Genomic DNA, 13,019 nt, shown 5'->3' with positions numbered 1-13,019 from the left:
GGTATTCAATTAGGAAAGGAGGAAGTCAAATTGTCTCTATTTGCAGATGACATGATTGTATATCTAGAAGACCCCATCATCTCAGCCCCAAATCTCCTGAAACTGATAAGCAAGTTCAGCAAAGTCTCAGGATACAAAATCAATGTGCAAATATCACAAGCATTCCTATATACCAATAACAGACAAACAGAGAGCCAAATCAAGAGCGAACTCCCATTCACGATTGCTACAAAGAGAATAAAATACCTAGGATAACAACTAACAAGGGATGTAAAGACCTCTTCAAGGAGAACTACAAACCACTGCTCAACAAAATAAGAGAGGACACAAAGAGATGGAAAAACATCCCATGCTCATGGTTAGGAAGAATCAATATCGTGAAAATGGCTATACTGCTCAAAGTAATTTATAGATTCAATGCCATCGCCATCAAGCTACCAATGATCCTCTTCACAGCCTGGAAAAAAACACTTTAAATTTCATATGGAAACAAAAGAGAATCCCCATAGTCAAGACAATCATAAGCAAAAAGAATAAAGCCAGAGGAATCACACTGCCAGACTTCAAACTATACTACAAGGCCACAGTAATCAAAACAGCATAGTACTGGTACCAAAACAGGGACATAGACCATTGGAACAGAACAAAAGCCTTGGAGACGACACCACACATCTACGGCCATCTGATCTTTGACAAATCTGACAAAAACAAGCAATGGGGAAAGGACCTCATGTTTAATAAATGATGCTGGGAAAACTGGCTAGCAATGTGCGGAAAGCAGAAACTAGAACCTTTCCTGTGACCTTACACTAAAATTAACTCCAGATGGATCAAAGATTTAAACATAAAACCTAACAGCATAAAAACACTGGAAGAAAACCTAGGCAAAACCATCCAGGACATAGGCATAGGCAAGGACTTAATGACTACAACACCAAAAGCAACGGCAACAAAAGCCAAGATAGACAAATGGGATCTAATTAAACTTCAGAGCTTCTGTACAGCAAAAGAAACAATCATTAGAGTGAACCAGCAACCAAAAGAATGAGAAAAAAAACTTTTGCAATTTACCCATCTGACAAAGGACTAATATCCAGAATCTACAAAGAACTAAAACAGATATACAAGAAAAAAACTAATAAACCCATTCAAAAATGGGCAAAGGATATGAACAGACACTTCCCAAAAGAAGACATATATGAGGCCAACAAACATATGAAAAAATGTACATCATCACTGGTTATTAGAGAAACACAAATCAAAACCACATTGAGGTATAAACTCATTCCAGTTAGAATAGTGATCATTAAAAAATCTGGAGACAACAGATGCTGGAGAGGATGTGGAGAAATAGGAACACTCTTACACTGTTAGTGGGAGTGTAAATCAGTTCAACCACTGTGAGAGACATTGTGGTGATTCCTCAAGGATCTAGAAATAGAAATTCCATTTGACTCAGCAATCCCATTACTGGGTATATACCCAAAGGATTATAAATCATTCTTTTATAAAGACACATGCACACGTATGTTCATTACGGCACTGTGTACAATAGCAAAGACTTGGAACCAACCCAAATGCCCATCAATGATAGACTAGACAAAGAAAATGTGGCACATATACACCATGGAATACTATGCAGCCATAAAAACGAGCTCTTTCTTCTGCTTGTTTGATTCTATTGTTGAGAATTTCAATGCATTTTTGCATTTTTCTAAGTATGTCTTTGATTTCCGGAAGTTGTACTGTTTTTTTGTTTATGCTATCTATTTCTCTGAAGATTTTTCCTTTAATATCCTATATCATGTTTTTGATTTCTTTAAGTTGGACTTCATTTTTTCTGGTGCCTCTTTCATTAGCTTAATGACGGACCTTTTGAATTTTTTTCCTGGCAATTCAGAGATTTCATTTTGTTTTGAATCCATTATAGGTGAGCTTGTGTGATCTCTTGGGGGTTTTAAAGAACTATGTTTTGTCATATTACCAGAATTGCTTTTCCGCTTCCTTCTCATTTGGGTAGGCTATGTCAGAAAGAGGATCTGGGACACAGGATTACTGTTCAGATTTTTTGTCCCTTGATGTGGTATTCTCCCCTTCTGTTAGGGATGGGGCTCCTAAGAGCTGAACCACAGTGATAGTTTTTGCTCTCCTGGGTCTAGTCACCTAGTGAAGCTCCTGCAGCCCCCAGCATGCAGGCAGGCTCAGGCCACCCCTTTGTGTGGCGTGGGACATGCCCACACAGGACTGTGGTCCATGCCTCAAGGTGCCACTGGACCTGAATGCCTTTGATGGGCAGTCCTCGCCTAATGAAGGTTTTGTGAACCAGAATATCACCATCTTCTACTGCAACCATCTAAGCCTGCATCCACATGCTTTGATTCTGCAGGAAGATCTGTGCATGGTGGTGTGCCACAGAATGGCAGCCTCTGGACACACCTGGAGATGCTGCAGGATCATGTGGAGCACTACATTAGGACACCAGAGCCTGCGGGGCTGGTGGCTATTGACTGGGAGGACTGACAGCCTGTGTGGGTGTGCAACTGGCAGGGCAAAGATATGTATTGCTGGTCATCATGCCAGCTGGTGGCCAGTCATCACCCTGACTTGCCAGCAGACCACAAAGTCAAGCAGGCACAATATGAATTTGAGTGTGCAGCACAGCAGTTCATGCTGGAGACACTGTGCTATGTCAAGGCAGGGCAGCCCTGGCACCTCTGGGGCTTCTACCTCTTTCCTGACTGCTACAATCATGATTATGTGCATGGGAGAGCTACACAAGCTGCTGCCCTGATATTGAGGTGACCTGCAACGACCAGCTGGCCTGGCTGTGGGCTAACAGCATGGCCCTCTTCCCAGCTGTCTACCTGGACGAGACACTCGCTTCCTCCGCCCATGGCTACAACTTTGTGAGCTCCATGTTCAGGAGGCCCTATTTGTGGTTCACACCCACCATGCCAACCATGCAGTCACAGTCTATGTTTTCACATGGCCCACCTATAGCTGCAGGCTCAGAGGGCTTAGTGAGATGGACCTCATCTCTACCTTTGGCGAGAGTGCAGCCCTGGGTACAGCTGGTGTCATCCTCTGGGGCAATGCAGAGTACACTACAAGCATGGAGACCTGCAGGTACCTCAAAGATTACCTGACACGGCTGCTGGCCCCCTACGTGGTCAATGTGTCCTGGGCTACCCAGTATTGTAGCTAGGCCCAGTGCTATGACCACAGCTCCAGGCTGGTACTTGGGAGTGTCTGCAAATAGTTCTGTGATGTGATGCGTCTTCAGGTCTTTCAGCTATGGATACTAGCACCTGCGCCAGTGAAGGTAGCAGGGGAGTGAAGTTGACTCTGTGAGGGTCCTTAGTTGTATTTTTGTTTAGTGCACTGGTTTTGTGTTCCTTGGCCACTAGCCAGGAGGTGGTGTTTTCAAGAGTGTCTCAGCTGCAGTTGCATAGCGAGGATCAGACTGTGGGTGGGGCTATAGAGCTCCCAAGAGATTGTGTTCTTTGTCTTTGGAAGCCAGAGCAGGTAGAGAAAGACCACCAGGTGGAGGAAGGGGTTGGTTTATTTGACAGGACACCTTCTCCAACCAATGGTGTAGGGATAATTGGCAAGCCATATGTAGAAGAATGAAACTAGATCCTCATCTCTCACCTTATATAAAAATCAACTCAAGATGACTCAAAGATCTAAAGCCATAAAATTTATAAAGGATAACACAGGAAAAACCTTCTACACATTGACTTAGGTAAAGATTTCAAGACCAAGAACCCAAAAGCAAATGCAACAAAAACAAAGATAGATAGATGTGACTTAATTAAACTAAAAAGCTTCTGCATTGCAAAAGAAATAATCAGCAGAATATTAATAGACAACTCACAAAGTGCAAGAAATCCTTCATAATCTGACAAAGGACTAAAATCCAGAATCTACAAAGAACTCAAACAAATCATCAAAAAAATAAAACAAACAGTCCCATCAAAAGTGGGCTAAGGACATAAATAGACAATTTTCAAAAGAAGATATACTAATGGCTAACAAGCATATGGAAAAATGTTCAACATGACTATTTATCAGGAAATGCAAATCAAAACCACAATGTGATACCACCTAACTCCTGAAAGAATGTTCATAATAAAAAAAATAAAAAAATAATAGATGTTGGCATGGATATGGTGAAAAGGAAACAATTTTCCATTGTTGGTGAGAACGTAAACTAGTAAAACAACTATGGAAAGCAGTGTGGAGATTCCTTAAAGAACTTAAAGTAGATCTACCATTTGATCCAGCAATCCCATTACTAGGTATCTACTTAGAGGAAAAAAAGTTATTATATGAAAAAGATACTTGCACATGCCTGTTTATAGCAGCACGATTTGCAATGGCAAATATATGGAACCAACCCAAATGTCTATCAATCAACAAGTGGATAAGTAAAATGTGATATTTATATTTACACACACCATGGAATACTACTCAACCATAAAAAGGAATGAAATAATGGCATTCACAGCAACCAGAATGGAAGTAGAGAGTGTTATTCTAATTGAAGTAACTCAGGAATGGGAAACCAAACATTGTATGTTCTCATTCATAATTGGGAACTAAGCTATGAGGATGCAAAAGCATAAGAGTGATAAAATGAACTTTGGGGACTCAAGGGAAAGAGTGAGAGGTGAGTGAGGGATAAAAGACTATACGCTGGGTACAGTATACACTGCTTAGGTGATGGATGCACCAAAATCTCAGAAATCACCACAAAAGAACTTATGTAACCAAACACCACCTTTCCCCAAAGACAAACTGAAATAAAAAATAATTTTTTAAAAAAGATATTTCCATAGATTAGTAATGGCCTCTCCCAATGGATTGAAAGCAATTTCACACCATTTGCAGACCTTTTGACAAAGAATTCATATTATGAGCTGGCTAAAGGCAAACTTGATTCTAAAATGTGGTCTAATTCTAAAAAGGTTTATCTAAAGTGAGACTAATCATTTTATGGAAAAAAATTTTGTTTCTATTTTAGTAATTTTTTTGTATAATAATAACATATTGATTATGGAGAAAATTGTCATTTGGATATGAATATTATGAGTGTTATGAGAGATATGTATATAAATTAGTAACTTGGGATTGTGAACGTATACATTAGTCTAGTGATACTGATAAACATGAGTATTCTCCTGAGAGAAGAACCTATTGACATTGATATAGTTTGGCTGTGTCCTCACCCAAATCTCATCTTGAACTGTGATTTCCTAATCTCCACATATTGTGAAAAGGAACCAATAGGAGGCAATTGAATCATGGAGGCAGTTACCTCCCTGCTGTTCTCATAATACTGAGTGAGTTTCCATGAGATCTGACAGTATTTTAAGGGGCTTTTCCCCTTTTGCTCAGCACTTCTTCCTGCCACCACATGATAAAGGACATGTTTGTTTCCCCTTCTGCCATGATTGTAAGCTCCCTGAGGCCTCTCCAGCCCTGCACAATTGTGAGTCAATTAAACCCCTTTCCTTTATAAACTACCCAGTCTTGGGCAGTTTTTTACAGCAGTGCGAGAATGTACTAGTACCGTCATTTATTTCATGGACAAAAATCGGCCTTCTGAGTATTTAAGACTGACCTAGGAAGCAGTATATTTTTGAGGGCCTGTGAGATTTCTTGCAAGATCTTTTGATGTTCTTTCTCTTTAGAAATGAAAATCTTAAGTAGATATAGCCAATTGGAATTGTGAATTTCCATAATTTTGCATCAAGACTACCCCTCTCAGGTTCACAAAAAATTTGATTCAGGAGCTAAGTAAGTGTATGTATTGTTTCCTCTTCTCCTTCCTTATACATAAGGGCAGTGACACTCCTGTATGCACCTGCATGCTTCATAGCATTTAGCCATGGCCTTGTGCATATTTGGACTTTTGTATATGAAAGAATGTATTTAAAAATGACCCACAAATATAAAAGTATTTATTAATGGAGAACTATTTATTGAATTATAAAATTAATGTTGTCACTGTTTTGTTATAAAACAAAGAAACTTGTAAATAAAATAAAGTCATAAATCAAAAAAAAGCCTGATTAACATGTGAGATTTTTCTGCCCTCTATTTCTGTTTTATAAAGCTGATACAAACATATGTATATTTAATGATTATTTCAATACAGTAATATTTATGCATTTCTAAATATTTTATTTTGTATTATTTACTATTTGTAAGTATTTTTAATATCTGAGTAATTTTCTACCATAGGAACATTTTAAATATACTCTAGTTTTGAAATATAGGTTCCCCAGAATGTTCACTATTATAAATGAAAATGTGAAATATAATTATCTGCATAGAAATAATTTTTGTTAGATAAAACTCTCCAAAGTGAAAATGTTAAATAAAATTATATGTAGATAAATAATTAGATAGATAAAGATCTTTCATGCATATTGAAAATTTCACTTTCAACTAATGGTGTACAAATGGGAGCACTTTCTCATTCTTTTCTAATACCTTTAATAAATCTGATACATAAAATGACTTGTTACTCTTTATTTCATTTGAATTTTTTTGAATACTTTGGACATATCAATTCTATGGGCAAATTAATACAATCTCATTATTTAATATATTATGAATTTTTTAATAATCAAAATGTTTTTAAGAATAATTGATAATATGTTTGTCTGTACCTCCTACCTTAAGAAATAAAGTATTACTTGGCTGTTATTAAAAAGTCAAAAAATTACAGATGCTGATGTGGTTGTGGTGAAAAAGGAATCCTTATACACTGTTGGTGGGAGTGTAAATTAGTTCAATCATTGTGAAAGACAGTGCAACGATTCCTCAAAGATATAAAAACAGAATACCATTCCACCCAGAAATCCTATCACTGATTATATATCCAAAGCAATATAAATCTTTCTATTATAAGACCCATACACAAGTATATTTATTGCAGCACTATTCACAATAGCAAATACATGGAATCAATCTAAATGTTCATCAATTATAGACTGGATATAGAAAACGTAGTACCTATACAGCATGGAATACTATGCACCCATAAAAAAGAACAAGATCATGTCCTTTGAAGGGATATAGATTGAACTAGAGGCCATTATTCTCAGCAAACTAATGCAGGAAGAGAAAACGAAATATTGCATGTTCCCACTTATAAGTGGGAGCTAAATGATGAGAGCACATGGACACTTAGAGGTGAACAACACACACTGGGTCCTATTGGAGGGTGGAGGGTGGAAGGAGGGGGAGAATCAGGAAAAATAAATAGTGAGTACTAGGCTTAATACCTGAGTGATGAGATCACCTGTAAGGCAAATCCTCATAATGCACGATACCTATGTAACAAAGCTGCACATGTGCCCCTGAACTTAACTAATTAAAAAAAAGATCTGTGCACATATTTCTTATCACAAACCTCCACCAACACTCTATACTTTCTACTTATACTTTTACTATATAGGTATGTATTTCTTAGCAATGTAAATATATATGCATTATATATCGTTTTGCAAGTTTAAAAATGTATATAAATGGTATTGTAGGGGGCCAAGGCTTGGCTCTCTGAAGGTTCGCTTAAAAATTAACTTGCAAAAGGCAGATTAATTGGAGAAAAGGCATGAAAACTTATTTAACACGTATATACAAGGGCCTTTAGAATGAAAACCCAAAGATACAAGAAAAATTGCCCAATTTTATGCTTAGGTTTAACAAAGTATGGATAGCCATGTAGAAATATGATTGAATACAAAGCGGATGATCTAATGCTAATAGACTGAGTAGTGAAACTCAGAAGGGCCTGCCTATGTAGATTCTTCTTGGCCTCACTATTCATGGATTCCTTCCTTCTGGGTATGGGACAGGACCCTCTATAGAACAGAGGCCTTATGACCTCTAGTCAAACAAAGTAGTCAGATAATTTCTTCATGGTCAGTATTTATTCAGAGAAGTGGAACGATAGTTAGAGTAATATTTTTAGGCCTTATGTCTGGGTTTGGAGAAAAGAGATTTGGTTTCTATGACGAGCCTTGGGGAAGAGGGATCCTAGTTTCTAATGGGAAAAAGAAACAGAAGATCAGAGAAAATCTTTTTTGTTCTGAGGCTGTTTCTGAGGACTTCATTTTGGGTCATTGTTTTCTGTGCCCCAACAGTAACATACATCCATGTATTTTCTGTTACTGTTTTTAAGACTTATCCATGTTTACAAATGTAGGTTTAGTTTATTTTTAATACTGCCTTAATATAAATTTTATTAATATTTCTTTGCTATTTCAAATAATATCACCACATATATTGAGTTATGTGTGTTCTTCAGTATATGTATGATTTATCTCTAGTTTATATTGAATTAATGATTTAATTAACTAATACAGTTTATACTGAACAAATATATTGAAGTGACATTGCTGGGCTATCAGATCTGAGATATGTTTAAAACTATGTATATGCACATATACATATATGTATGTGTATATGTATATGTGTGTGTGTGTGTGTGTGTGTGTTTGTGTGTGTGTATATATATATGTTGCTTTATACCCACTAGCAACATAATATAGGCCCAGATCCTCTCGGTGTGTGTATATATATATATGTGTGTGCGAGTGTGTGTGTGTGTGTGTATGTATGCTGCTATATCACTAACAACATAATTCCAGATGCTCTATAATCTTGCTAATATTAAGCATTTCAAACTTTTGAATTTTTGCTAACTGTATATATTTCAAATATTTTATTTTACACACACACACACCACACACACACACACACACACACACACACACACACACACAAATACAGTGGTTTGTAGGATAAGGATTGCTCCACCAAGGAACATAGGTTTCTTTTTCATCTAGTGACTCTTCACCAAACAAGCAGAAGAAAGAAGAGAGAAAATCTGGAAATTAATTGCTTAGAAGTTAGGATATGGACCAGACTTAGACATGACGCATTTTATTTTAACCCACATTCCATTATTCGAAATTCATTTTTGGCACATCTAACTGTAAAAGTGGGTAAATATAGTCTGGTTGTATGCTCAAAAGATAAGAAGAACAATCTAGTGAACAAGTAGCATGCGTCTGTCATACGATTGTCTGAAGTAGAATATCTCATGTTTTTCTATTGAATTTCAATAAATTTAAAAAATATATGTACACATAGATATATGTATATATATATCTATGCGTACACATCTACATATATGTATGTGTATATCTGTATACATAAACATGCATATATATGTATATATAAATGTGTATATGTGTATATACACTTGTATATATGTGTGTATCTGCACACACATATATGTGTATATATACCTAAGTGTATATATACTTATGGGTATATATATATACAAACACATATACATATTTGTATATGTAACATATATACACACATACACCCATATACATATAGGTATACATACACATATACACACATACACACATATATACATGTGTGCATACATGCACATGCATGTGTGTATATGTGTGTATACATTTATGTGAATATATATATGTATAAATATATGTATGTTTAATAGATTTCTTTCAAATGGAAGCTTCCAGAAAGATGAAAAGGGCTAGGTTTGAATAAACAAATACAGACCATTTGTGTTTCCTCTACTGTAAATTGTATGTTTATATCTTTTGTCAATTTTCCCATTGAGCTCTTTATTTTTCATTATATTTTAGGGTGCCTTTATATAGTTTGAATAATAGTCTTTTTTATAACAAACTTAAAGGATTGTAGAAACAAACAAAAACATCAACAATAGAAATAACACAAAAACATAAGATGGGGCCATATATTTGTAAAAGCATGCTTGGCTTGTGTAGCACACAAAAACAAGCCAGATGCTAAATGTGGCCTATATGCCAAACCCTGTACCAAGATTTGTCCTAAATTTATTAACTGTAGTTGTTTTAAAGTCCATGTCTAAGTCTATTATCTGGATACTTTATGATTCACTGTTTATTTTTTATCTGTATCTTTGATGTTCAATCTGATATTTTGGTCATATTATATATTGGAATGTTTTTAATGTAAATTACTTGAAAAACAAATCAATACCATTTTACTTCAGTTAAGATGTATATTTGTCTCTTGCATGTGGCTATAAGCAAACATCCTGAATTAAAATAATTTAATAGTTGAGATGATTCAGAATTGGGTGTTAGTTTCTAATAGAACAGTCTATTTTTTATTTACCCTCATGCGTAGTGTACAAATTTGTCATTCTGTATTAAAGTTCAGAAATTTTATTTGTTCCCACTTGGGCAGTTAACACCAATGTTTGTCCCCAAGACCAAGAGTCACTCAGAATTGTTAAGCTTATCAGTCTCTCAAGAAAATCTGGGTTGTCATCAGGAGATTTGCCCTGAATTGTCAAAAATCAATACTGAGGTTTTAAAACTCTCCTCGTTTACTGCCATGGTTGATAACCACTGATTTTGACTCCTCCACTATTATGTTAATAAGTACGTCTACTTCCAAATTTACCCTTTCACCCATGACCTCTGTCTTGAACACAGAATTCATCTACATAACTATTGAGATAATGACATCATTCGAATAATTTCTCTAAGGTATCTTCAATATGAAAAATTTAAATATTAATTTATTCTCATCTCCACTAAACACACACACACACACACACACACACACGCACACACACACACAAACCCCACATTGATTTCTTATCCCTTTTTATTTCTACCTCAACAATTATTACCTACAACTCCTAACATTCTTAAATCCAAAACATAATCATTCTTGACTACAATGCAGCATGGTATAGTACATTCAATGCATTCCCTTCCAGTTGTTGTTTGTAAAAAATGTAAGACAGTACAGTTTTTCCCTTTGGCTTCAATTTGTCTAGTCTAAATTTTCTTAGTTGCAGAATTCCATAATAAGCTACAATCCATTCATTCTCCCATTCTACTGCATTTGTTATACAGCAGCTAGAAATAGATGTGTGTATAAATATAAACATTATATGTACTAATATAATATATATACATATTAAATATAATGCACATATATATGTGTGCAAAGAAATTGATATATATATAAATTAAATCATATCCAATTAAAACCCTTAAATGGTAACCCATACTCAAAGAATAAAGCCTAAATACTTTACAATGTCCTGCAAGACCAGTAGGGATTTTTCCCTACTTATTTATTCAGCCTTTATTGTCATGTTTTTGTGATGTTCTGTCATCTACCAGACTTTTTGCCTGTTCTTCTAACATTTCAAGGTTTTTACCAGTTTAAGGATTCTTTATATGCTCTCTCTTCAACCTGGAGGACACTGCCCCATTTTTATTCTCTTTTTGGCTAACACCAATCCATCCTTTAAGTCTCAACTGTATTTCACCTTTTCTTAAGAGGTTTTCTTTGATCCAACGATAAATATTCTTTTTATATATTCTCATACACATTGTGCTTTTTTCTTTCATATATTTGGCACAAAAGTAGTTATTTGTTTGTGTATTATTTAATATCTGTCTTTGCCTCTAAATTACAAATTTCATGAGGGCACACTGAACCTGTTACATGCCTCTTACATAAGGCTCTCAATACGCACTTGTAGATTGATTAATTAACTGATTAATGAATGTCAATTGATACTACTGCATTTCAAAACTTCCCCTTTAGAATATCATATCTAGATGAAGCAACATTTTTGAACTTCATCTCCATGTCACACAAGTAGCCTCAACACCAGTATCAGGTTCCAAGTATTTTTCCTCATATTTTTGTTGGTTTTACTCTACCATGCTGCTCTTAAAAAAAAAAAAACAAAAAACAAACAAAAAAAAAACTCAAGAATCTCCTCTTCCAGGGGCACTCAAACTGTATCTTTCTTATTCTTATTATTGCTACCACACCAAAAAACTGTCAGCAGCACTCTTTTATCAGGGCTTTATTATGTGTTAATGTTCTCACGTAATTAAAAAGAAATTCAGTGTCAGCAATGTTATAATAAAACTGTTATAGTACTGCAATGCTCAATTTAGGACTTTTAGAAAGAATTTGGGGAATATCTATAAAAATAAAGCAAGAATACATCTCTAGAGACCCTTGCCCCTTCAGAAGGAATTTTAGTATCCTATCTATCCACCAGCTTCTTGTCTCAGGATTACATAGGAATCTAGGAAATGTGAAAAATAGCAAGATATCCCAAGCATAGACATAGAACTAAGACAAATTTCCAAGAAGAAAAAATGCACTTAACTTCTAAACTGGGAATGAAGCAAATTTTAAAAATGCATCTAATAATATACAGTAATTTATACTATTTGTTTTTACCACATTTCCTTAGGTTCCAAAATCTAAACATACACTCAAATACATTCCCATAAAATGAATAGCATATTGTAAAGTTGTGAACATCTCAAAGACATGTAATATCAAAGCTAATTTACAACTGGACTTTAAAAAATCAGACTCAGAAAGTTTGGAGCTAGAGTTACTTCTGTAACTGTGAATGACTACGTTATTTCTCATTTCTCCTTCCCTCTGTGAGACTTCACCCTCTGCTCATTTCTCTCCTGATCAGCTCTCTACTTGCAGTTCTCTCCCATTTATTCCAGTTCCTTGTAAATCTGGAATGCCCTCACAACAATTCAAATTCAAGCTCTACATTATTATTCTGCTCAAATACTTAACAAAGGTCAACTGGAGTCTCTGTATGCAGTTCACATTTTCAAAAGGGAGAAACTGCTTGGGTTCTTAACTAGAAGAATTATGGCTCGGCCCCAAGCTAGATGTTATATTTGATACACTAGGCTAGCCTGAAGGATGGTAAGCCCTGGGAAGGAAAATAACACTATGGCTCTATGCCAGAGGTTATAGGCACTTTTGCAGCCATATGTCTGCAGCAGACAAAGCTAACTTTCAGAATGAAAGAGATATGATATCAGCTCTCTGATTCTGGAGTCTAGGCCAAGCCAACCATGATCTCCCTTTGCCCATAGCAAGTGGGTCAAGTTTACAAA

At 35.6% G+C, this 13,019-nt stretch overlaps 1 pseudogene; it reads left to right on the top strand.

Annotated features, from left to right (window-relative positions):
- The window catches only part of LOC108313786, a 148,919-nt pseudogene that overhangs the window by 8,791 nt on the left and 127,109 nt on the right, over nt 1-13,019 (top strand).

This window comes from Cebus imitator, unplaced genomic scaffold (genome assembly GCF_001604975.1).
Source record: "Cebus imitator isolate Cc_AM_T3 unplaced genomic scaffold, Cebus_imitator-1.0 Scaffold143, whole genome shotgun sequence".
In the NCBI taxonomy this organism is placed as follows: domain Eukaryota; kingdom Metazoa; phylum Chordata; class Mammalia; order Primates; family Cebidae; genus Cebus; species Cebus imitator.
This window is presented reverse-complemented; position numbering and strand designations above follow the sequence as displayed.